The sequence below is a fragment of the Mobula birostris genome, chromosome 1, assembly GCF_030028105.1.
Source record: "Mobula birostris isolate sMobBir1 chromosome 1, sMobBir1.hap1, whole genome shotgun sequence".
NCBI classification, from domain to species: domain Eukaryota; kingdom Metazoa; phylum Chordata; class Chondrichthyes; order Myliobatiformes; family Myliobatidae; genus Mobula; species Mobula birostris.
The window spans coordinates 133,887,099-133,911,904 of NC_092370.1; the positions used below are offsets into that span (position 1 = coordinate 133,887,099).

At 41.9% G+C, this 24,806-nt stretch overlaps 1 long non-coding RNA gene across 1 annotated transcript in view; it reads right to left on the reverse strand.

Annotated features, from left to right (window-relative positions):
- LOC140199993 (uncharacterized) overlaps window positions 1–24,451 on the reverse strand; it is a 123,061-nt gene extending 98,610 nt beyond the window's left edge. Inside the window, exons 1-2 of the long non-coding RNA XR_011886541.1 lie at window positions 24,392–24,451; window positions 24,113–24,179 (exon numbers count right to left, since the gene is read on the reverse strand). This is a non-coding gene — a long non-coding RNA (uncharacterized lncRNA). The remainder of the gene's footprint in view (window positions 1–24,112; window positions 24,180–24,391) is intronic.
- Window positions 24,452–24,806: the final 355 nt, after the last annotated feature.

The window sequence follows — 24,806 nt, forward strand, 5'->3', positions numbered from 1 at the left end:
TCAAAAAGAGCACTAATCTGCATGCTGTTGATGAAAAATCTGATAATCATGACAGTGATACAGGACTGGGTATCCTTATCCTTCAATGTGAAAACTAACAATAGACAACAATATGGCTTATGCCTAAAGTGAATGGCAAATTAATTAAAATCGATTTGGACACTGATTTGACTGTTTCATTCATTCCACAAAATGAGTTTGAACAGCATGTCAAAGATACTAAACTGAAACCTGCAGATATCCAACTAAGAACTTATACTGGAGAAAAAGGTAACTGCTGTGGGAATGAAATACCATAACCAACAAGCCACATTGAGCTTGTATATGGTAAAAACAGGAGGGCCAGTATCATGGGGCCGTGATTAGCTGAGGCAACTACAAATTGGTTGGAGATCTGTTCATCATTTGCATGCCAAATCCCCTACAATAAAGACAACTTAATTTGAAAGTAAATTAAGAAAGGTACTGAACAACTGTCTCTGTGCAGAACACCATGAACTGTTGTCCAACAGACAACAAATATGTGTTGGTGCCAACCTCTGTGTCTCTGGTTGGAAAGCATATTGGAAGGACCATGCTGCTCAGAGGAAACATGAAAGTGACAAAAGCACTGGTCCAACAACAACAGTTTTTGTAGGCAACACATCTAAGAAAGCTTCTGATATCCTTATCAGGCAGTTATGTGTGAAATGTGGCTTGGTGTTGAACTGGCAGAGAGTTCAAGGAGCTTTAGGAAAGTTGAAAACATTTGGTTTTTTTGAGTATCTACTCTGTATGCATTAAGGTTATTGGATGAACTTCAAGTGTGAGATAAAAATCTGGTTGTAAAGGTAAATGCAAAGAACAAAACCCAACTGGATGAATGGAAGGTCAAAAAGAAAGGAGTCAAAAGCAGAGGGTTCATCAGATAATGTGGATGAGGAAACCTAGAGGAGAGATCAGATTGAAAAGGTAACAGAAGAAGGATAAATAAGAGAATACTCCAGTGAACTGAATGCACCTTCCTAACATTAAGATGCACAAAATGGAAGCAAAGGGAAAAAGAAGAAATATGCCTGGAGTTGCCAGATCCACTTCCTGCAGTCTCAGATTCAACTCCAATAACCACCATGAGGAGGTCTCAGAACCTGAGATTGTTTTCACAAGCAGAGGGATTCCTCTTGTCAGGAAAGATGTTATCACACAAGAGTAAGAATGCCTCCACAGCAATAAATATTTAAGTCTGAATGGGACTATGCTGTGAATGTCTGATTACGAGTTGGATTATGTAGTTTATTGTGTATATGGTTGAGATACATTCTGTATTGATTTGGAGTTTATAGCAAAGCAGGGAGGGTGTTAGGTATTTAATATTTCAATAATATTTGAGTAATCTTAAATGCATATTGTTTGATTAAACATTCTTGTTCATTTAAGTAATTCATTATGTGTTATATTTATAAATACGTGAATTGCATATGTTATCACGCCACCACATGATATGAGCGCGCCTTGCTTAAAGTAAACATGAAGTCAGACTCACATTTTGGACTCCCATGTCTTCCTTTGGATTTGTTTAATGTTTTGAAGTTACAAAACATAATAGTAAGGGAATGAAAGGATGTCAGAACAACTGAACTCGGAGGTGGAGTGAAGTGATGATGGCACTAAATGGCATCCCTTTTGCTTGCATCTTCGGAAACAGCTCTATTTCCATCTTTAATATCTCTATTTTCCCTTTCAGGGTTCCTTTGAAGATCTTGACCTGGAGTTACACGCTGAATACGGTTCTTTGTGGGAATAGGACTTGCTCTCGGGGTTTCATAACTGGCCGTTGTTCAGCACGCCAAGGGTTCAGACCGAGAGTCTGGCTCAAATTTGGAAGCCTAGGATCTCTGGGCTCTGGAGATGGGTGGATTGAAGGTTGCCGTTATGGCAGGAGACCTGTGTGTCGTTGGGCGAGTCGGAATATCTATCGCTGTGTGCACAGAGACTCGAGATCTTTGGGCACAGAGCTCGCAAAAAGCACCATAATGGACTCTTAACATCGTAAACCAGTGAGTTGTTTGTTTTGTCTCCCTGCTCACTGTGAAATGGAGGCACCTCTTTCTCCTATATAAGGGAGAGAGAGCCAGTGGCATGTTGAATGCCAGGTGAACAATGTAGTCTTGGGGTAACTGCAAGCCTGTGTCTTTATCGTTGCCTTGCTCATGCTTGAGTGCTCAGTGGTGGGTGCTGATGATATTTTTTGCTGGTGTGGGGAAGGGGGAATTGTTGCTTTGCTGCCGCTTATGCGTGGGAGGGAGGGGAGCTGGGGGGGTACTTTGTGGTTCTAAACATTTAACTGTTGTTCATTCCTTGGGCCACTCCTCTGTTTTCATGGATGGTTGTGAAGAAAAAGAATTTCAGGATGTATATTATATACATTTCTCTGACATTAAATGTACCTTTGAAACCTTGAAACCTTGAAACCTTGATAATGGATTCTGTATATCTAAATCAAGCCCGGCTGAAAAGCAGCAATCTTTCATATTCTTATATTGACTACAAAAAAGCACTTGATTCTGTCCCACTCTCATGGTTAATAGAAGTTTTTAATACTTACAAAATTCCTACAACATCATGTGAAGTATTGGCATACTATAATCATTCTATTAACAGCCAAAAACAATAACCACTATTATCAAAATAAAGCAAAGCATGTTCCAGAGCAACTCTCTTAAGTCCACAATGGTTTTGCCGAGCTTTAAACCTGCATTCTAAATTACTGAATCAGTGAAAATCGGGTATCAGATCAGAAACAACCAAATGAATTAGATCTTGATACACCTTCTATACATGGATGATTTGAAATTATACACTCCTTCATCAGTTAAGTTAAAACAATTCAAATAGTAGAACTATTTCCGAAAAATATAAACATAGACTTTGGACTAAATAAGTGCAAAACATTAAACATAAAGGTGCAAATGAGCAAGAAGAACATAAAACAGAGTAGCAAGATACAATACAACTGATTGATGAATATGAAATATTTAAATATCTGGGATATCACCAATAAAGAAAATAGAGCTTAGTGCAATAAAAGGATTTTGATAGAATTTACTTCAAGACTTAAGAAAATCTGCCAAGTAGAGCTTAATAGTAAAAATTTAACAAAGGCAATAAACACATCTGCTATACACATTTTAAAGTATTATTTTGGCATATTATATTGGCCTGAAATGGATCTGAAAAATTTACAAAGAAAAATAAGAACATAAATTGCTAATTTTCAAAAACACTATGTGCACTCGAACACACTAGGACAGAAGGAGGAAGGAGAATAACCGACATTAGAAATTTACACAACGGTCAGTCAAATCATCTAAAGATATATTTTCATCAATGAAAATAGGATTTAGCACTCCACGCTAGCATATGCTATACAATCTATTCTGGTATCTGTCCCCACTTATCCTTCGCTACATCGACGACTGCATTGGTGCTGCTTCCTGCACGCATGCTGAGCTCGTTGACTTTATTAACTTTGCCTCCAACTTTCACCTTGCCCTCAAGTTTACCTGGTCCATTTCCGACACCTCCCTCCCCTTTCTAGATCTTTCTGTCTCTGTCTCTGGAGACAGCTTATCCACTGATGTCTACTATAAGCCTACTGACTCTCACAGCTATCTGGACTATTCCTCTTTTCACCCTGTCTCTTGCAAAAATGCCATCCCCTTCTCGCAATTCCTCCGTCTCCCCCGCATCTGCTCTCAGGATGAGGCTTTTCATTCTAGGACGAGGGAGATGTCCTCCTTTTTTAAAGAAAGGGGCTTCCCTTCATCCACTATCAACTCTGCTCTCAAACGCATCTCCCCCACTTCACATACATCTGCTCTCACTCCATCCTCCTGCCACCCCACTAGGAATAGGGTTCCCCTGGTCCTCACCTACCACCCCACCAACCTCCGGGTCCAATATATTATTCTCCGTAACTTCCGCCACCTCCAACAGGATCCCACCACTAAGCACACCTTTCCCTCCCCTCCACTCTCTGCTTTCCGCAGGGATCGCTCCCTACGCGACTCCCTTGTCCATTCGTCCCCCCCATCCCTCCCCATTGATCTCCCTCCTGGCACTTATCCTTGTAAGTGGAACAAGTGCTACACATGCCCTTACACTTCTTCCCTTACCACCATTCAAGGCCCCAGACAGTCCCTCCAGGTGAGGCGACACTTCACCTGTGAGTCGGCTTGGGTGATATACTGCGTCCGGTGCTCCCGATGTGGCCTTCTATATGTTGGCGAGACCCGACGCAGACTGGGAGACCACTTTGCTGAACACCTACGCTCTGTCCGCCAGAGAAAGCAGGATCTCCCAGTGGCCACACATTTTAATTCCACATCCCATTCCCATTCTGACATGTCTATCCACGGCCTCCCCTACTGTAAAGATGAAGTCACACTCAGGTTGGAGGAACACCTTATATTCTGTCTGGGTAGCCTCCAACCTGATGGCATGAACATCGACTTCTCTAACTTCCGCTAATGCTCCACCTCCCCCTCGTACCCCATCCGTTATTTATTTTTATACACACATTCTTTCTCTCACTCTCCTTTTTCTCCCTCTGTCCCTCTGACTATACCCCTTGCCCATCCAGTGGGTTTCCCCACCCCCACTTTTCCTTCTCTCCGGGCCTCCTGTCCCATGATCCTCTTGTATTCCCTTTGCCAATCACCTGTCCAGCTCTTGGCTCCATCCCTCCCCCTCCTGTCTTCTCCTATCATTTTGGATCTCCCCCTCCCCCTCCCACTTTCAAATCTCTTACTAACTCTTCCTTCAGTTAGTCCTGACGAAGGGTCTCCGCCTGAAACATCGACTGTACCTCTTCCTAAAGATGCTGCCTGGCCTGCTGCGTTCACCAGCAACTTTGATGTGTGTTGCTTGAATTTCCAGCATCTGCAGAATTCCTGTTGCTAGCATATGCAATTCTGATAAGAAGTACACACCACTAAACTAAAATGAAAGTACAACTCAGAAAAAAGAAGTAATTATCACTGCAGAAGAAAATTTTAACCAATGAAAGAGTATGACCCTCCATGAAAGACATTCCCATGATCTGTGCAGACTAGGTGTTGACAAGGAAGTGTCGAATGCCTGGTTCAGAGTTGGAGACCTCTTCCCAGAAACAGAGGAGTTACTCTCTTCCTTTTTCTATCTTTTTATTAATTTCATAATAATAAACATACCATAGTATTGATACAAAGTTGTTGGGATTACATTGTTATGATTAACATGATTAAATATAAACCCAGTTGATACATGAGTATTAAACCTCCCAAACATACAGGATGCAAATGTAATATACAAAAAAAAATAGAAAAAAAAATCATGAAAAGGGAAAAAAATATACTCCAAAAGAAAAACTAACCTAAACAGTGTTAATCAACTAAACTAAGAAAAAAAAGACATTGGCTGTTATATAACATCAAAAAAAAAGGAACCATTAGTGTCGTCGACTCCGCCCGTCTCAACATACATTAAAAAGGAATAGAATAAGTTTGGAAAGGCCAAAAAACAGAGATGTTACTGTGGCAATATAGGACCAGGTGGTTAACATACAAAAAAATCAAAAATACATCATGGAAGACCAACAAGTTCAAGATGATAAATGCAGAAAATGGCAAGAGAAACAAGAAACAATCCAACACATTACAGGATCCTGCAGCAGTTTAGCTCAATCTGATTACTTGCACAGGCACAAAAGACTCTATACCCTACTATAAATACAAGTCTAATCTAGTTTTAGTGTCAGAGTTCAGCAAATTATATTACTACTGATCCATTATTACAGTTAGGACAATCCATAATAACTGTCCGGATATAATATTATAAGATAAACTTGCAAGAACAACTTAGTTAATAGAAGTAGCCATTCCAAAGATGCAGAAATCAATAAGTGAAAAACACCAGAAATCTGCTGAATTATAAGACGAAATTGAAAGACTATTGGACATGATCAGATTGTAAAGGGAGCAATTGAAGGATTATTGTCCCATTGGTATAACTACAAATGGTCTCATCCCCTACACAGTAGGATAAAACAATTAGGCCTGCACAGCAATAATTATGTAAATGTTCAGGAGGCCACAGTACTCAAATAACCTGAAAGTTCCAAGCAAATGAGGAATTGCTATGCCTGTACTTCAGATTTTACCATCTTGAGCTGAGAATACATAAATAGATATTTAAATAAATTAATAATATTGAAACGTGAGTTGTAGAGTTGCTGCAAGAGAGTGCATAGGCTGTGGAATCAGTTCAGCGTTGAGGTGAGTGAAGTTATCCACTCTGGCTCGGGAGCCTGTTGGTTGAAGGGTAATAACTTTTCCTGAACTTGGTGTTGTGGGACTTAAGTCTCCTATACCTCTTTCAAACAACACAGAAGCAGGACCTTTAACTCATTGGGTCCATGCTGAACATCAAGTAGCCTTTGCACTAATTCTACAGTAATCTCATTTTATTCTGGCTACATTTTTATTAACTCCACTCTGATTCTACCACATACCCTCACTACAGAAAATTTACAGTGTCTAATTAACCTACCAACTGGAATACCTTTGGAGGAGATTGTAACTCCCTGAGGCAGACAAACCCACATGATCAGAGCACCAATGTGCACTCCTGAGGCAGACAATGTCAGAGGTCAGAATTCAATCAGTACTCTCAGAAGCTAACTCAATTTCTTCATTTGGCTATTTACCGGCTGTCTTCAAATCATGTCCCATATTATGAAGTGATAAGTCAAAAGAGGCCTTCATTATGCAGCCAACAAAAGCCCTCTTTATTTTGAGGATCCTTTCAGTTTTTCTCTGCCATGCAACCTCTCAGTATTAGTTGAATTCTTTATTGTGGTTTCTCTTTTTATCTGATAAACCATTCTTATTAGACACCCCTCCCCCCCACCCAGCACTCACTATCTATTGCGCCCAACACTGCACTATAAGCAATTTAAACCATTTGTTTTATAATGCTGTTTACATGGTAAATACACGTAATATGTGTGTATTTACGCACATTTTATTCAATATCCAGATTTTAACCTCTAACTTTATTTTTATTTAATTCTTTGTCTTTATAATTGTTGAATGATTTTTTTTTGTTGCAGGTCTTTTGCAATAAGTGTCAATCTTTCCTGTTCATCGAAAGCTACTTGTAGCTTTCCCTTTCTAGCTCGGGACCGGCCTGTTTGAGGAGTATTGCAGCATTTCCATTGGCTGCCTGTTGGCACCAGCTGATAATGTCACAGATCCAATAAAATATAAATCTAGTGTGCTGAACGCACTTGGTCTTTTTCTGTTTTCACTTTGCAAGCTCACTGACAGACCAGGCCATGACTGGTACCGCAGGAACAGTGAGAGAGGGCCCGAATACACACTTTAGATACGTAAGTATTTGCAACTGGGTGTAACTAGGTTTACCGAAAGTTTAGTGTCTGTCTTGTCCTGTAAGTAAACAGTTAACTACTTACTGGTAGTGAGTGTCTTCTGTCCCCACTCACCGAACCCACAGACCTGATTCCACATCACAATGTCGCCCTCTGACCAACACACTGAAAGAAGTTCTGAATACATGTATATATGTCAGTCGAGTGTAATGAGGTTGTCATCTGGGGTGTTAGGATGGATTCCCTTAATGGAAAACACCCATGCATGATTTTGTTTCACATGGGGTGGCTGATACACAGCTCCTTGACAGATCAGGGTCAGGGTACAGTGGCATGGAAGCAAGATGTCAGGGGACTCCTTCACTGCTGTTGTGATGCCCCATCATCTTCCGCCGATGTATATGGTGAATTAGGATGATCATTCTTCCTTGATCACCTGTTACTTTAATTCCTTCTCTGAAGGATTGTGGTGGAGAGTCCTCTGAGTTCCTACGATCCCAAGTGTGATACTATCTAAAGCTTAGCTCCTAGGAGGGTTACCCTTGGTGGTAAGTTTAAAGGAGAGGGTCCAGACAAAGAGCGATCCATCCAAGACCTCAATGAAAATGGTGGAGCAGGCAGAAGGTGCTGACAAATCGCAATGACAGTGAAGGTGGAGGAAGGCTGCAACAGTGAAGCGTCCACAATCATCTTGCAATCCACACCACTCGGTCCTGACCCAGATCTGTCATGGATAATGTGGTGGTTTCCATGAAGCAGCCTCCCCACTTTAAACAAAGTCACGCACAGGCGTTCTTCATTAAGTAAATAACACTTATTGGACAATAACATCATACTCAACTTACTCAACTTGAGTGATTAATATTCGCTATGTAACATAAAGAACATAACCATGTACAGTACAGTACTCCAAGTGTATATAACCACGTACAGCACAGTACTCTAAGTGTGCTCTAATTCAGTTCCACACAGAGTTAACATCATTTCTCTGGCATTTTTACCACAAGAATTTTCTGCTTCATTTGAAGGAAAAGACTTCATTGTTGGCTAGAATGCTGGGGTCTGGCATGTCCTTCTTGGGCGTGGGCAGGGGCTGCAGGGAATATCTGTGTATTTACTTGATGATCTCAGGGAGTTTACAAATTTTCTTGTACTTATCAGGCCCTGTCTTTGCTTTTGGGAATATCTAAGTCTTAGAGCTGCCAAAGTGAACAGCTGGACATTCATACCCTGTTCAAAGTATTATTATCAGATTGCTAGTACTGAAAAAGTAGAAATGGAAAAATTGCATGGCAGATCCCCAGGATTTTGTCTCCCACTGCATATATGTAATGAGGCATGTCATGTATTTGGTGAACTCACTTGTTCTGAGGAAAAAAATCCAGTAAGTTTTCACTTTGATTTATCTCATTGTTTGAATATTATTTCTTAATCCATTTCTTTAAGGTAATGGTTGATGGGGTCTGCCACAGACCGCTGCGGAGGCCTAATTGGCTATATTGGGCTATATATATTAAGTTCTTGATTGGTGAGGCTGTCAAAAAGTTAAGGGTAGCAAGCAAGAGAAGTGGGTTGAGAGGGATAATAAATCAGCTATGATAGAATGGCAGGACAGACTCAGTAGGCCGAGTAGCCTAATTCTGCTCCTACATCTTATGGTCTTATAATTTTATTCCAGCTGGAGGTCTGTGATCCATGGTGGCCCACCGGGATCTGTTCGGGAACCTCTGCTATTTGTGATATACTGCACATAAATGACCTAGGTGAAAGTGTGGAGGGCTGGGTTAGTAAGTTTATAGATGATTTGAAGTGTGCGGTGGACTATGTAGAAGACCAGCCAAAGAATACAGCGAGGTATAGACCTGTTGTAGGTATGTGCAGAGAAATGGTAGATGGATTTTCACCTGCCAAATGTGAAGTTTTGAACTTTGGGAAATCAAATGTAAAGAGACAGTAGCCTGTTAATGACAAGAGCCTTAGCAGTGTTGATGGGCAGGGAGATCTTGAGATCCAATCCATAGCTCCCTAAAAGTGGCTACACAGGTTGATAGGATGATAAAGGGGGCATATAGCATGCTCGCCTTTATTAGTTGAGGAACTAAATTCATGAGTCATATATATTCAGAGTCAAGAAGTTGTGTTGCAGTTTTATAAAACTCCAGTTAGGCTGCATCTAGAGTTCTGGTTACCCCATTATAGGAATAGGAGGCATATTAGGGCTTTGGATAAGGTGCAGAAGAGATTTATTGGGATGCTGCCTGGATTAGAAGGCATGTGCTTTCAGGAGAGGTCAGACAAATTTGAGTTGTTTTCTCTAGAGTAGTGAAGGCTGAGGGGTGATCTGATCAGGGTTTATAAGTTTATATGAGGCATAGAGTGGACAGCCAGTACCTTTCCCCAGAGTTAAAATGTCTAATACCAAAGGGTGTGCACGTAAGGTGAGAGGGGGTAATTTCAGATGAGACGTGCAGGTGTGTGCCTGGAATGCACTGTTTTGGATATTTCAGTAGAGTTGTCCAAGAGGCTCTTAGATAGGCACATGGATGTGCAGGAAATGGAAGGATTATGGACATTGTGTAGTCAGGGATTGGCTTAGTTGGGCATCTGATTATTAATGTAATTAGTTCAGCACAATATTGTGGGTTGAAATGCCTGTTCCTATCCTGTAACATTCTACGTCCTATTGTTCACAATTTGAAATGTGACAATGCATTTATTGCATGCTGCAGTATTTTCTGTCCTGGGGCAGATTAGTCGACAGCTTATATTACAAATGGACAAATGTGCTAAGCGTAACCTACTCCCTGTCAAGTTAGTGAACTACCCATAAAACTGTGTAAACCAATGTTTCTGCCAAGTATTGAGTCTAGTGGTTAGTTTTCTCAGTGTCACAATGTGGTTATGTTATGGCAAACACAGCATGCTTGACCCCTGATATGCATTAAATGGAATATTCGATAGTGTGAGCACCAGGTCCAGGCAGCAAGTTGGCTCAGAGTGACCTAACCCAACATATGCATATGTGGTAAATGTGATCAAAGCCTAGCCATGCAATGACCTGACAGAGCCATGAACCCAGAAACGTACAAGTTTATCTCTGCCTGTGTCCTGTTCTGGCCTCAGGACAGACACACAAGAAGTAGTGCCCTGATGGTGACCTATAGACGGAAGAGGTTCTGGGATTGTTTATTTCATGAAGGGGTTGGATCCTATGAAGTCTCATTGTAATGGACCAGCACAAAGGAGGAAATGATTTGTTGATTCCATGCCACCCATTCCTACCAACCTAATGCCAACGGATGAACCAGTGCTCCTCCATATCGTCATTAAGAAGAGATGGACCAAAAACCCACTTCTTGGTGGGACCATTAATTTCACCAAGCTGGTTAGAACCTTGGGAAGTTGAGGAAACACACAACAATCTTATCAAGGGTTCAACAATGGAAAGGATGGACCACTTCAAGTTCCTGGGTGCCAACATCTCTGAAGATCTATCCTGGGTCAAGCAAACAAAAGCAATTATAAAGAAAGCACATCAGAGGCTGTATTTCATTAGGGGTTTGAGGATATTTGGCATGTCACCAAGAACTCTAGCAAATTTCTACCAGTGTGCAGTGGAGAACATTCTGACTGGTTGCATCACTGTTTGGTGAGCAAGGGGGCCACTGCACAGGATCTGAAAAAGCTGCAGAGTGTTGCAAACTCAGCCAACTCCATCATGAGCACTAGCCTCATCACCACCGAGGACATCTTCAAGGGACAATGCCTCAAAAAGTTGGCAGCTTTTATAAATGACCCCACACCCAGGAAATGCCCTCTTCTAATTATTGCTGTTATGTATTGCTCAGAAGCTGGGTGGCTGTGAATAACACACACAAGAGATGGAGAGGTATGGAAAAAATGTGCTACTGTTTATTTTATTTGTAAGTTTTCTTACCTGAATGCCCTTTCACATTATATTCAGCATGTAATATATGGGGAAGCTTGAGCAACCCATAAGGATTAAAATATACATGAATACATAATGAGTTCCTCCCTATATTATAAAGTTACTCCCCTTTCTCTTACCCAGACCAGCTGCTGAAATATTAACATTCAATGGAATAATCATCAAATTCAATCAACAACAGAAAACATTTCTTTTCTAAATTAGGGAAAGAGGGCAGACTGCCTCTATTCCCAGACTTAACCCTGGGGATCATTCTGGCCCATGTGCTGAGGGTTAGTCATTAGACTAGAGATTTAATCTTTCCAGAAGCCCCCTGTTCCTGTGAGGGTACTGACGACATGGGGATGATGCCAAAATCATTTTATAAGACCATAAGGCCATAAAACAAGAGCAGAATTAGGCCATTTGGCCCTTTGAGTCTGCTCCACCATTTCATCATGGCTGATCCATTGTCTCTCTCAGCCCCATATCCCTTCATGCACTGTCTAATCAAGAATCTATCAACCTTTGCCTGAAATATACATTCATACTTGGTCTCCACAGCTGCCTGTGGCAATGAATTCCGCAGATTCACCACTCTCTGGCTAAAGAAATTCCTTCTCATCTCTGTTCTAAAAGGACACCTCTCTATTCTGAGGCTGTGTCCTCTGGTCTTAGACTCTCCCTCCATATCCATTCCATCAAGGCCTTTCACAATTCATTGAGTTTCAATGAAAACACCCCGCATTCTTCTGAATTCCATTGAATACAGGCCCAGAGCCATCAAATATTCTCCATATGACAAGTCATTCAACCCTAGAATCATTTTTGTGAACGTCCTTTGAATCCTTTCCAGTTTCAGTACACCCTTTCTTAGATAAGGGTTCAAAACTGCTCACAATACTCCAGGTGAGGTCTCATCTGTGCTTTATGAAGTCTCAACATTACATCCTTTCTTTTAAATTTTGGTCCTCTTGAAATGAATGCTAACAATGCATTTGCCTTTCTCACCACAGACTCAACCCGCAAATTATCCTTTAGGTAACCCTGCACAAGGACTCTGAAATCCCTTTGCACCCCAGAATTTTTAAAAAGTAATTTTATTTCTAGAAATTTTTTAAACCCCGAACCCTTGAGTCAGTGTTAGAATTATGTAAATCATAGTTTACAAAACATAAAATTATCTATAAAATAAAAAAATATGGCAGAAATAAATATCAATATAATAACCATGTGTGTCTACTTAGACCTCTAATAACAGAAAAGGCTGCCATTCAGTAATATGCTTCACCACTATGTTCACAACTATTCTGCCCCCCCCAGGAAACCTAAATATTTGCCCCATTTTTGTATTTTCTCTCCACTTAGTTTTTGTATTTTCTCTCCATTTAGAAAATAGATAGCCTTTTCATTTCTTCTTCCCAACACTGGCCGTACACCTCCTGACATTGTATTCCATCTCTCACTTCTTTCCCCATTCTCTTAATCTGTCTAAGTCTTTCTGTAGCCTGCCCCTATTTCCTATCTTCATGTTGTCTGCAAAGTTTGCAAAAAGGCCATCAATTCCATCATCCAAATCATTAACATATAACACCAAGAGAATCGGTCCCAACACAGACCTCTGTGAACACCACTAGTCACCGGCAGCCAACCAGAAAAGGCCTTCTATATTCCCACTCTTTGCCTCCTGTCAGTCAACCATTGCTTTATCCATGCTTGAATCTTCCCTGCAACACCGTGGGCTCATAGCTTGTTAAGCAGCCTCATGTGTGGCACCTTGTCAAAGGCCTTCTGAAAATTCAAACGTACACGTCAACTGATACTTCTTTGTCTATCCTGCTTGTCATTTCTTCAAACAATTCTAACAGATTTGTCAGGCAAGATTTTCCCTCGAGGAAACCATGCTGACTATGGCCTATTTTATCATGTGACTTCAAGTACCCCAAAACCACATTTTTAACAATCGACTCCAACATCTTCCCACCACTGAGATCAGACTAACTGGCCTATAATTTCCTTTCTGCGCCCTTTCTCCCTTCTTGAAGAGTGGAGGGACACTTGCAATTTTCCAGTCTTCTAGACCATTCTAGAATCTAGTGATTCATGAAAGATCATTACTAATGCCTCCACAACCTCTTCACCACATCTTTCAGAACCATGGGGTGTACATCATCTAGTATAGGTGACTTTTTCTACCTTTAGACATTTCATTTTCCCTAGAACTTTCTCCTTAGTAATGGTAACTTCACATACTTCATGCCCCCCGACACCTGGAACTTCCACCAGACTGCTAGTGTCTTCCACTGTGAAGACTGATGTAAAATACTTACTCAGTTCATCTGCTATTTTGTTGTCCCCCATTACCACCTCTCCAACATTGTTTCCAGTAGTCCAATATCCACTCTCACCTCCCTTTTATACTTCATGTATCTGAAGAAACTTTTGGTTCCTCTTTAATATCATTGGCTAGCTTACTTTTGTATTCCATCTTTACCTTCTTAATGACTATTTTAGTTGCCTTCTGTTTGTATTTGAAAGCTTCCCAATCCTCAAACTTCCCACTAAATTTTGCTCTATTATATGCCCTCTGTTTGGCTTTTATAATGGGTTTGATTTGCCTTGCTAGCCACGGTTGTGTCATCATGCCTTTAAAATACTTCTTCCTCTTTGGAATGTATATATTCTGTGCCTTCTGAATTGCTTCCAGAAATTCCAGCCATTGCTGCTCTGCTATCATCCCTGCCAGTTATCTCTTCGTGTCGTATGTATAGACTTGGGCTTGGGTACTGCATTGTCAGTAGAGGGCTCCTGAGAAAGCACAGGTAATGGAGGAGCATTGGCTGTGTCATTTGACCTTCATGGAGGATCTGCAGTCATTGTCTCAGAATCCCGTTCCATTTCTTCAACTGGATCTGGTTTGGTCAGTTTGTGTTGGTTTTCAAAAGTGGGCAACAGCTGAGAAAATGCCTTCTCTGGATGTTGTGGTTACTAGTGACCACTATGTATTGCACAGGACCAGTTTGTGCTACCATGTATTAGTGTTAGGCAAATAACCACTTTGATCCAGAGATGCAGTTGTGATGGAGAGTGTATCGACTGGTTGCAACACAGCCTGGTATGGAAACATCAATGTCCTTAAACAGAAAATCATACAAAAGGTAGTGGATATGGCCCAGTCAAACATGGGTAAAGCCCTCCCCTCCATTGAGCACATCTACATGGAGTGCTGTCACAGGAGAAGAGCATTGACTATCAGGAACGCTCACCACCCAGGTCATGTTCTTTTCTCACTTCTGCTATCACGAAAAATGTACAGGAGCCTCAGGACTCGCAACACCAGGTTCAGGAACAGTTACTATGCTTCAACCATCAGGCTCCTGAATCAGTGGGGATAACTTCATTCAACATCACTTGTCCCATCACTGAACTGTTCCCACAACCTATGGACTAACTTTCAAGGACTCTTCATCTTACATTCTTGATCTTTATTGCTTATTTATTTGTTTTATTATTTTCTTTCTCTTTTTTTGCCTTTTGCACACTGGTTGCTTGCCCACCTTGCTGGGTGTAGTCTTTCATTGATTCTATTATGGTTCTTAGATTTAATAAGCATGCCCTGAAGAAAAAGAATCTCAGGGCTGCATATGAACTTCGATAATAAAGTTAGTTTGAGCATTGAAGTATTCTGTCTCCTGCTGTGAATCTTCTGTACTAAGCTTTAGCACATCTTTCTGTTTAGATTTTCTGTTCACTTAGCACAATCTGTTTTGTGTTTGGGGGTCTAAGCAAGTCAAGCTGAGCGCCAGGCTGTCTTTTCATCTGTGCAGTGGCTGGAGCCATTTTGGTGGTGACATGAGGTGTATTGCGGTATGTCAGCAAGAAAGTGCTAAGACACGGGTTGAGGGGTCCATTTCCCACTGAAGTCCTGAGGGCCTTGTTTCATTGTATGTATGAATCATTCAGCAAGACCATTAGAGGCTGACTTATGTGTTGAATACTGTTTGCTCCCATAAATGCCTTGAAATCTTCAGTTGGGAGTTGTGAGCTAAAGATGGAACTTAGCTCCTCAATGCATTATTTAGATGTAGTGCTCTTCATGATGGCAACCTCAGGCCATTTGCTGTGTGTGTCCACTACGATCAAGAACACGTGGCCTTCTCCAGGTCCCGCAAAATCTATGTGAATCCTCTGCCATGGTTCTTCAGACAATTTCCATGGATGCAAAGGAGCAAGTTGAGGAGCATTTCTCACTTACTGACAATATGGACATGTTTTAGTCATAGTCATAGTCATACTTTATTGATCCCGGGGGTAATTGGTTTTTGTTACAGTTGCACCATAAATAATAAATAGTAATAGAACCATAAATAATTAAATAGTAATATGTAAATTATGCCAGTAAATTATGAAATAAGTCCAGGACCAGCCTATCGGCTCAGGGTGTCTGACCCTCCAAGGGAGGAGTTGTAAAGTTTGATGGCCACCAGCAGGAATAACTTCCTATGACGCTGTGTGTTGCATCTCGGTGGAATGAGTCTCTGGCTGAATGTACTCCTGTGCCCACCCAGTACATTATGTAGTGGATGGGAGACATTGTCCAAGATGGCATGCAACTTGGACAGCATCCTCTTTTCAGTTACCACCGTGAGAGAGTCCAGTTCCATCCCCACAACATCACTGGTCTTACGAATAAGTTTGTTGATTCTGTTAATGTCTGCTACCCTCAGCCTGCTGCCCCAGCACACAACAGCAAACATGATAGCACTGACCACCACAGACTCGTAAAACATCCTCAGCATCATCCGGTAGATGTTAAAGGACCTCAGTCTCCTCAGGAAATAGAGATGGCTCTGACCCTTCTTGTAGACAGTCTCAGTGTTCTTTGACCAGTCCAGTTTATTGTCAATTCGTATCCCCAGGTATTTGTAATCCTCCAACATGTCCACACTGACCCCCTGGATGGAAACAGGGGTCACGGGTACCTTAGCTCTCCTCAGGTCTACTACCAGCTCCTTAGTCTTTTTCACATTAAGCTGCAGATAATTCTGCTCACACCATGTGACAAAGTTTCCTACAGTAGCCCTGTACTCAGCCTCATCTCCCTTGCTGATGCTTCCAACTATGGCAGAGTCATCAGAAAACTTCTAAAGATGACAAGACTCTGTGCAGTAGTTGAAGTCTGAGGTGTAAATGGTGAATAGAAAGGAAGACAAGACAGTCCCCTGTGGAGCCCCAGTTCTGCTGATCACTCTGTCGGACACACAGTGTTGCAAGCACACGTACTGTGGTCTGCCAGTCAGGTAATCAAGAATCCATGATACCAGGGAAGCATCCACCTGCATCGCTGTCAGTTTTTCCCCCAGCAGAGCAGGGCGGATGGTGTTGAACGCACTGGAGAAGTCACAAAACATGACCCTCATAGTGCTCGCTGGCTTGTCCAGGTGGGCGTAGACATGGTTCAGCAGTTAGACGATGGCATCCTCAATTCCTAGTCGGGGCTGGTAGGCGAACTGGAGGGGATCTACGTGTGGCCTGACCATAGGCTGGAGCAGATCCAGAACAAGTCTCTCCAGGGTCTTCATTATGTGGGAGGTCAATGCCACTGGTTTGTAGTTATTGAGGCCGCTGGGGCACGGCGTCTTTGGCACAGGGACGAGGCAGGACGTCTTCCACAATACAGGAAACCTTTGGAGCCTCAGGTTCATGTTGAATACATGGCGAAGTACTCCATATAGCTGAGGGGCACAGGATTTGAGCACCCTAGTACTGACACCATCCGGTCCTGCAGCCTTGCTTGGGTTGAGACATTTTGGCTGTCTTCTCACCTGTTCAGCTGTGAAGCCCACTGTGGTGGTTTTGTGTGGGGAAGGGGTATAGTCACGAGAGCAGGGTGGGGGACTGTGAAGGGAGGGGAGAGTGGAATATGTGTTGGTTGTGGGACGACAACAGATGGCTCATGTGGGGGATGGGCAGGGGTCACAATGTCAAATCTGTTAAAGAACAGGTTAAGTTCATTGGCCCTGTCCACACTGCCTTCAGCTCCTCTGTTGCTAGTTTGCCGGAACCCAGTGATGGTCCTCATGCCCCTCCAGACCTCTCTCATGTTGTTTTGCTGGAGTTTCCACTCAAGTTTCCTCCTGTACCTGTCTTTAGCCTCCCTGATCCTGGCTTTCATGCCCCTCTGTATTGCCCTTAGCTCCTCCTTATTTCCATCTCTGAACGCCCTCTCTTCCATGGTTGCATCTAGTACTGGCCACCAGAAGTAGCTGTGTGTAATTACTTTCATGCGCACTACAACACCTGCATGTAGCTGGTCAAGCGCTTGCTTTCTCAATGGTGGAGGAATGACGACATGGTAATTCCAAAGTAAGCATCCCACTTGGAATGTGAGCTCCTTCTGTTGAGCCTGGTAAGGTTTAAATTTCTATGGTTGGCTCTCCCTTCCATTCATGAGCTATCACGTCCACCACTTTAGATAGAACAGGGTCAGTACATGTGTGCTTCTGGACTAGCTCTGCAGTTATTGGAGCTGTAGGTGCTCCTTCGATGTAAAAGCACTCTTTCAGGGGATGGCTCTGGAGCTCTAACAATAAAGGGAAATCTGGATAGTCCACCAGTATTTGAATAGTGCTTGGACATCCCGTACTTTATGTCATACTGATGTGCTGAAAGTAACAGAGCCCGACAGTACATTCGACTAGCAGCCGGGGAAGGAATACCTGCACGTGGACCAAAAGTTGATGTCATGGAGTGATGATCTGTCAATAATGTAAATCGTTGACCAAAGAAGAATTGATGGAATTTGTTAACTCCAACGATAACTGCGAGGGTTTCCTGCTTAATATGGGGTTAGTGGCTCTCTGCCTTGATTAATGACCTTGATGCAAAATCAGTTGGAAGCTCTTCACCCAGATGCATGATGTTTGAGATAACTGCCCCTACACCATAGGGTTATATGTCGCAGGCCAGCTGCATGGGCAATGATGGGTTGAAGGATGTGATTGCTTCAGATTGAGACAAAATTATTTTGGCCTTTTAAAAAAATGTTTTCACAGCAATCTGTCCACTGCCAGTGTGTTGAATTATTTATAAGCTCATTAAATGGTTTCAGCATGCTAGCTAGGTTAGGAACAAACTTTGCGTAGTATGTTAGTAGTCCTTTGAGAGATCTTAATGGTCTTACATTCTGTGGTGATGGAGCAGAAACGACTGCTTTCACTTTTGATGGTACCTTGGGAAGCCCTGAGTTATCAATCCTACGGCCCAAATATTCTGTTGAAGGTCAAATGCCCTTCCGGACCCTTAGTCCATTTTCCTTGAATTTTTGTGGTGAAGCATCCAAGTTTTATAGGCACTCATGCTCATTTTTCCCAGTAACGAGTAAGCCATCCAAATAGCATTTCACCTCTGCCAACCTGATCAGGAACTGGTCCTTTGCTTGCTGAAAAGGCGCAGGAGCTGAAGAGATGTTAAAAAGAGGCCTTTGGTAACTGAAGAATTACTATGGCCGACAATTCCCATGACTCTGTCTCCACTTGCATCTGCAAATATACTCAAGTCAATCTTGCTAAACGTCTGTCCTCTGGCCAAACCTGCATAAAGGTCATCAGTGATCGGAAGAGGGCATTGTTCAACCATAAGAACCAGGTTAATGATTACCTTGAAGTCTCCACAAAACCTTAAATATTTACCCATTTTTAGGACAGGAACCACTGGAGTTGCTCGTTGCCTAATACCTTAATCTGGACCAGCGTTTCCAATTCAGTCTCTACCTTTGATTTAAGGGTGCATTGAACAGGCCTTTGGGTATTATGTTGGGCTTAGCAGCCAGTTTAACATAGGCCCACTTCTGTATTGAATACTTCTGTGTTTTTCTTCAATACCTCTTGTAAATAAGTGCTCCCTCCAATCAAATGCACTTTGCGCCAGTTGAGTTTGAGCTGCTTCAACCACGAGTGGTCCAGAAGTGCTGGATAGCTATCTTTAAAAATGTAGAGTGGAAGTTTCTTTCTCTATTCGTTATTCTCCACTGTAACATGCACTACTCCCTTTACTGGAACAACCTCACCAGTATAGGTCTTTAAGTCAACCTTTACTCCATCTGGGGTGAGATGATGGAATTTCTCCTTGTAAACTGTCTCTGACACCAGTGATTCTGCAGCACCCATGTCCAACTGCATCTTCACTGTGGCCCCATCCAACCACAGGGTCACCAAATAGCCGTCTTTGTCTGTCCTCAATATGCTCCATCTTGTTCATGTTTCTTTGTGTTTTTCCTGTAACGCTCTGTAAGGTTTCACTCCTAATGTAATGGTTTCTCTGTAAGGTTTCACTCCTAATATAATGGTTTCTCTGTGGCAGCACTGTTTGGGTCATGACTAGGGATAACGGGGCTTTGGAATGTGCGCCATCCAATGAGAGGCGTGATGCTTCTTTCCTGTGTGTCTGAGAGAAGGTATTCGCAGGGATTTTGTTCAGTGGAAGATAGAGAGAGAAGATGCCAAAATGGAGACTGAGTGGATGTGGGATGGTGTCAGGAGTTGACGATGCCCAGGGGAAATCAATGAAGAATGAAAGTCATGAGCTCCAACACGCGCAATAGACTGTTTGATTAAAATGGGCCCTTTTCTTTTTGTTTTCTTTACTAACCCTCCGGTTAAATTAAGAATTATAAAGCTAAATCGTTTAATTGCATATGGTGTACTGTTTGTTATTTTGTGGCATCCACACAAATGAGATTTCACAAATTTGGCGGGTCGGAGAGTATCTTTCCCTACACTAATGCAGCCCCTCGAACCTGGGGGTTATATTCCAAAAGTAATTCTTCTTTATGACTGTGTTTTTGGTTGACAGCATCTTCTTACTTTTACTGCTGAGTTCAATATGTCCCATTTTGCCACGGCTTCGGCAATGTAAATCCTTATACCAGCATTCTTTTACTGAATGTTCAGTTTTGCCATGAAGGTAACATAGATTACCAATAGGTATCTTATTCTTAAAGTCAATAGAAACTTTATGAACTTAGGAAGATGCATTTAATAGCTGTGCCTCTTTAGCTGCCATCTCCATAAATGTACTAATCCCAATTGCCTTCTGTATTGTTAGTCAATCTTCTATAACCAAACACTTCTGAACTGTGAGATGAGTGTGAGGTGGTTCACTTTAGTAGGTCAAATACGATGGCAGAATATAGTATTAATGGTAAGACTGTTGGCAGTGTGGAGGATCAGAGGGATCTTGGCGTCCAAATCCATAGGACACTCAAAGCTGCAGTGCAGGTTGACTCTGTGGTTAAGAAGGCATAATTGGCCTTCATCAATTGCGGAATTGAATTTAAGAGCCGAGAGGCAATGTTGCAGCTATATAGGACCCTGGTCAGACCCCACTTGGAGTACTGTGCTCAGTTCTGGTCGCCTCACTACAGGAAGGATGTGGAAACCATAGAAATGGTGCAGAGGAGATTTACAAGAATGTTGCCTGGATTGGGGAGCTTGCCTTATGAGAAAAAGGTTGAGGGAACTTGGCCTTTTCTCCTTGGAGCGACGGAGGACGAGAGGTGACCTGATAGAGGTGTACAAGATGATGAGGGGCATTGATCGTGTGGATAGTCAGAGGCTTTTTCCCAGGGCTGAAATGGCTAGCACGAGAGGGCACAGTTTTAAGGTGCTTGGAAATAAGTACAGAGATGTCAGGGTAAGTTTTTTACGCAGAGAGTGGTGAGTGCATGGAATGGGCTGCCAGCAATGGTGGTTGAGGCGGATATGATAGGGTCTTTTAAGAGACTCCTGGACAGGTACATGGAGCTTAGATAAATAGAGGGCTATGGGTAACCCTAGGTAATTTCTAAGGTAAGGACATATTCAGCACAGCTTTGTGGGCCGAAGGGCCTCTATTGAGCTGTAGATTTTCTATGTTTCTATGTTTCTTTGTTTCTATGAATTACCTCACTATGCAAAACACATAGGAGTCTATCACATAGCATGTCCTGTTGTAACCTAATACAATACTCCACACTGTCCACAACCTTCATGTCATCATATGCTAACTTTGATTATGTGCTCTTCTCATAATTTGAGAACTTGATCTTATTGGATGCAGAAGAATTTTAAATAAGAACATACAATGCTTATAGCAGCTGTGTCTGGGTCTGGGTTTGGGTTTGTGTGTTTGTGATAGTTACTGAACAGTCAGGATCTGGGTCCCACCGAAACACAGTTGGCCTTTGGTATTCCACTGACACTCAATGGCTATTTTATTAGGCACATTTGTACAGCTGCATGTTAATGAAAATATCTAATTGTATGAAAGCAACTCAATACATAAAAGCATGCAGACATGATCAAGAGGTTCAGTTCTTGCTCAGATCAAACGTTTGAATGGGAAGGAAGAGTGATCTAAGTGACTTTGATCATGAATGATTGTTGGTGACAGACAGGGTGGTTTGAGTACCTCAGAAACCGCAGATCTCTTGGGATTTTCATGCTCGACGGTTTCTGGATTTCTCAGAGGATGGTGACAAAAACAAAAATGAAAAATCCAGTGACAGCACTTCCGTGGGTAAAAATGCCTTGTTAACAGGAGAGGTCAGTGGAAAATGGCCAGACTGGTTCAAGCTGACAGGAAGATGACAGTAACTCAAATAACCACACATTACAACAGTGGTGTGCAGAAGAGCCACTCTGAGTGCTCAGCATGTTGTTGGATCTCGATTATTTTTGACCCCTGGGTTCTTTTAACAGTTCAGGATTGAGTGAAAAACTTTGATTCATTGATTCTTCACTATTTATTTTAAAGTTTAAACAAAGATACAGAGCATTTGAAAGTGTGAGGAACTGAGAAGCAAAACAGAGATTCATTAGATTCAATATGGTGTTTTGAAAAATCTATCACTTTTTTAGTTGAGGTAACAGAAATTCTTTAGATAACAGAATCCAATCAAAAGGTTACACAATTCAAACAATTTTAACACGCGTATAACGTGCTAATAGCCAATTAAAAAATGAAAAGGTACATATAACTGCTATACCACCTTCTGCCAGTAGGTGGGGATGAACCACCACACACTGTGAAAAATACATGAATTTGTTAAAGATACAAATTTTTAAAAGTACATGTTATGTCAGTAAGAAAAAAGCTACAATTAAAACTGTAATTTTAGTCTTACATTAATTCAACTAATATCTTACAAAATACTAAAAAAATCAACCAATTCCAACAACGTTGAACCTTGACATGGATGAGCCATAGCAGCAGAAGACCACAAACATACACTCATTGGCCATCTTATTAGATAAGGAGTGTACAACATCTGTTTGAGAAAGTTCCACTCAATTATACTCCTAAAGGACAGCAGCCGACATCTGCTGTCTTTCTATGTATGAATACATTTAAAATGCAAAAAGAGTAGGGTAAGATAAAAATGTTTTGCAGTTGGCTTATTTCAATCTTCTTACAATTCCATCTTGCCACGCAAATAAATATAATATGCAGCTTCAAAGCAACCCACACAAAATGCTGGAGGAACTCAGCAGGTCAGACAGCGTCCATGGGGAAGAGGAAACAGCCTGACCTGCTGAGTTCCTCCAGCATTCTGTGGGTGTTGCTTTGGATTTCCAGCATCTGCAGACTTCCTTGAGTTTTTAATATGCAGTTTTCCCAGGCTAATTAAAATGTTCCTGGATCATATTAAAATAGAGTTACAATATAAGCTAGTTTGTCTAAGTAATTGCGTGCATCTTATTTATGCATCCGGCTGGCAGTTCACACCAATATGTTATGTCCCATACAAACTTGTTCAAAGTTTTACCTGAAGACCAGTCCTCCTGTTGTGTTTTCTAAGTCTGAAGCATTCTAGCTCTGGATTATAGCTGACCCCTCATATTGTGCACTTATCATATGTCTGATTTTGAAATCTAGCATTAAATAAGGAAACACCAATTCAGCACGATACATTCTGTACCTCTATGTCAATGCTGTCATTGGCTCCTCTGTTATTACACTGTATAACTCCATGGATGTGGATACTAGCCATCTGACCAAAGACCTGAACCTAGCCCCCAGCACGATTCCTAATTCCCAACCAAAACCATGATCTAAAACCCCAACCTTCCAATGAGAGTGATCTAACTCTTGAAGGAGGTCTCAGTCCAGCTACATCCAATCCCTGGCCCTCTCCCCTGTGAGCATTGGCCCCACAGGCAGACCCCAACTGCAGTCAGGCGTACATCACAGTGCTCTTGGTAATGGCGTAGACTAAAAGAAAGTGTGTGAAGGCAACTCAGTAATGGTCAAAGTCTTAGGCCTCGGGCACTGATGCAGATCCATGACTAAAATGATCTTTTGTGTGCGATACAATAATGCTGTAATGAAACACGCAACTAAGGCCAGAGGACTCAGCGGGTTGGGCAGCATCTACATAGAGGAATTGGGTAGAGAGCCTTCATCAGAAACCTGTAATGGATCTCCCCCAGCACCAATGCAATTCAACGCCAGCAAGTTAGCCTCTCCAAAGAGAGTTTCAATATATATTCGGTAGGTTTCAATGATATCCTCCCCTCCCCACCCCAACCATTCTTCTAAAATCTAGAGCCATCAAATGCCCTTTAATTCCTGGGACCATTCTCATTAACTTCCTCTGAGTCCTCTCTGATGCCAGCACATCTTTTCTCAGATATGGGGCCCAAAACTGTTCATAATATTCAAAGTACAGTATGACCAATGCCTTATAAAGCTTCAGCATTACATCCTTGCTTTTATATTATGTATAAAATACTCACATTTTATGCTGTAATGGAGAGGGCAAATGGAAATTATTGACCATCTGATTGCATGGCTTCCAATGTACTAGAAAAAGGAAATCATTTTGTTTACGTCAATACGTTTATGTTACTGAGATTTCTCAAAGAGCTTCACAAAGTTATCAACTTCTTCTGGGTTATAGTGATTGGTAAATTTACATATATTAAGAATCTCTCATTCATATTCAAGTGTTAATTAACCTGCAGAGGACTTCCTCGTATTCAGTCATCAGCAGTGTAATATAAATAAAGCATTACCTGGCTCATCTACAACAGTGTGCAGTGGAGTCTCGTCTCACATGGATGAGTTCCGTTAGCAAGCTACGCAGAATCCTTTTCTACATATCACCTCCCAACTCCTCACTTTATCCTCACCCTCCTCCGCCCACTGACCTTCCCCTCACCTAGTGTCACCTATCATCTTCTCGCTTGAACTTCGTCCCCTCCCTCCTCCTTCTTATTTTGGCTTCTTCCTCCTTACTTCCCAGTTGTAATGAAGGCTCGTGGCCCAGAATGTCGACTGTTTATTCCTCTCCAGAGATGCTGTCAGACCTGCTTCATTCCTCCAGCATTTTGTGTGTGTTGCTCTGGATTTCCAGCCTCTGCAGAATTTCTTGTGTTTAGAATCCTAGAGCTATTGCCTTTCAGTGATGAATTGCCTGGGGAGGTAACA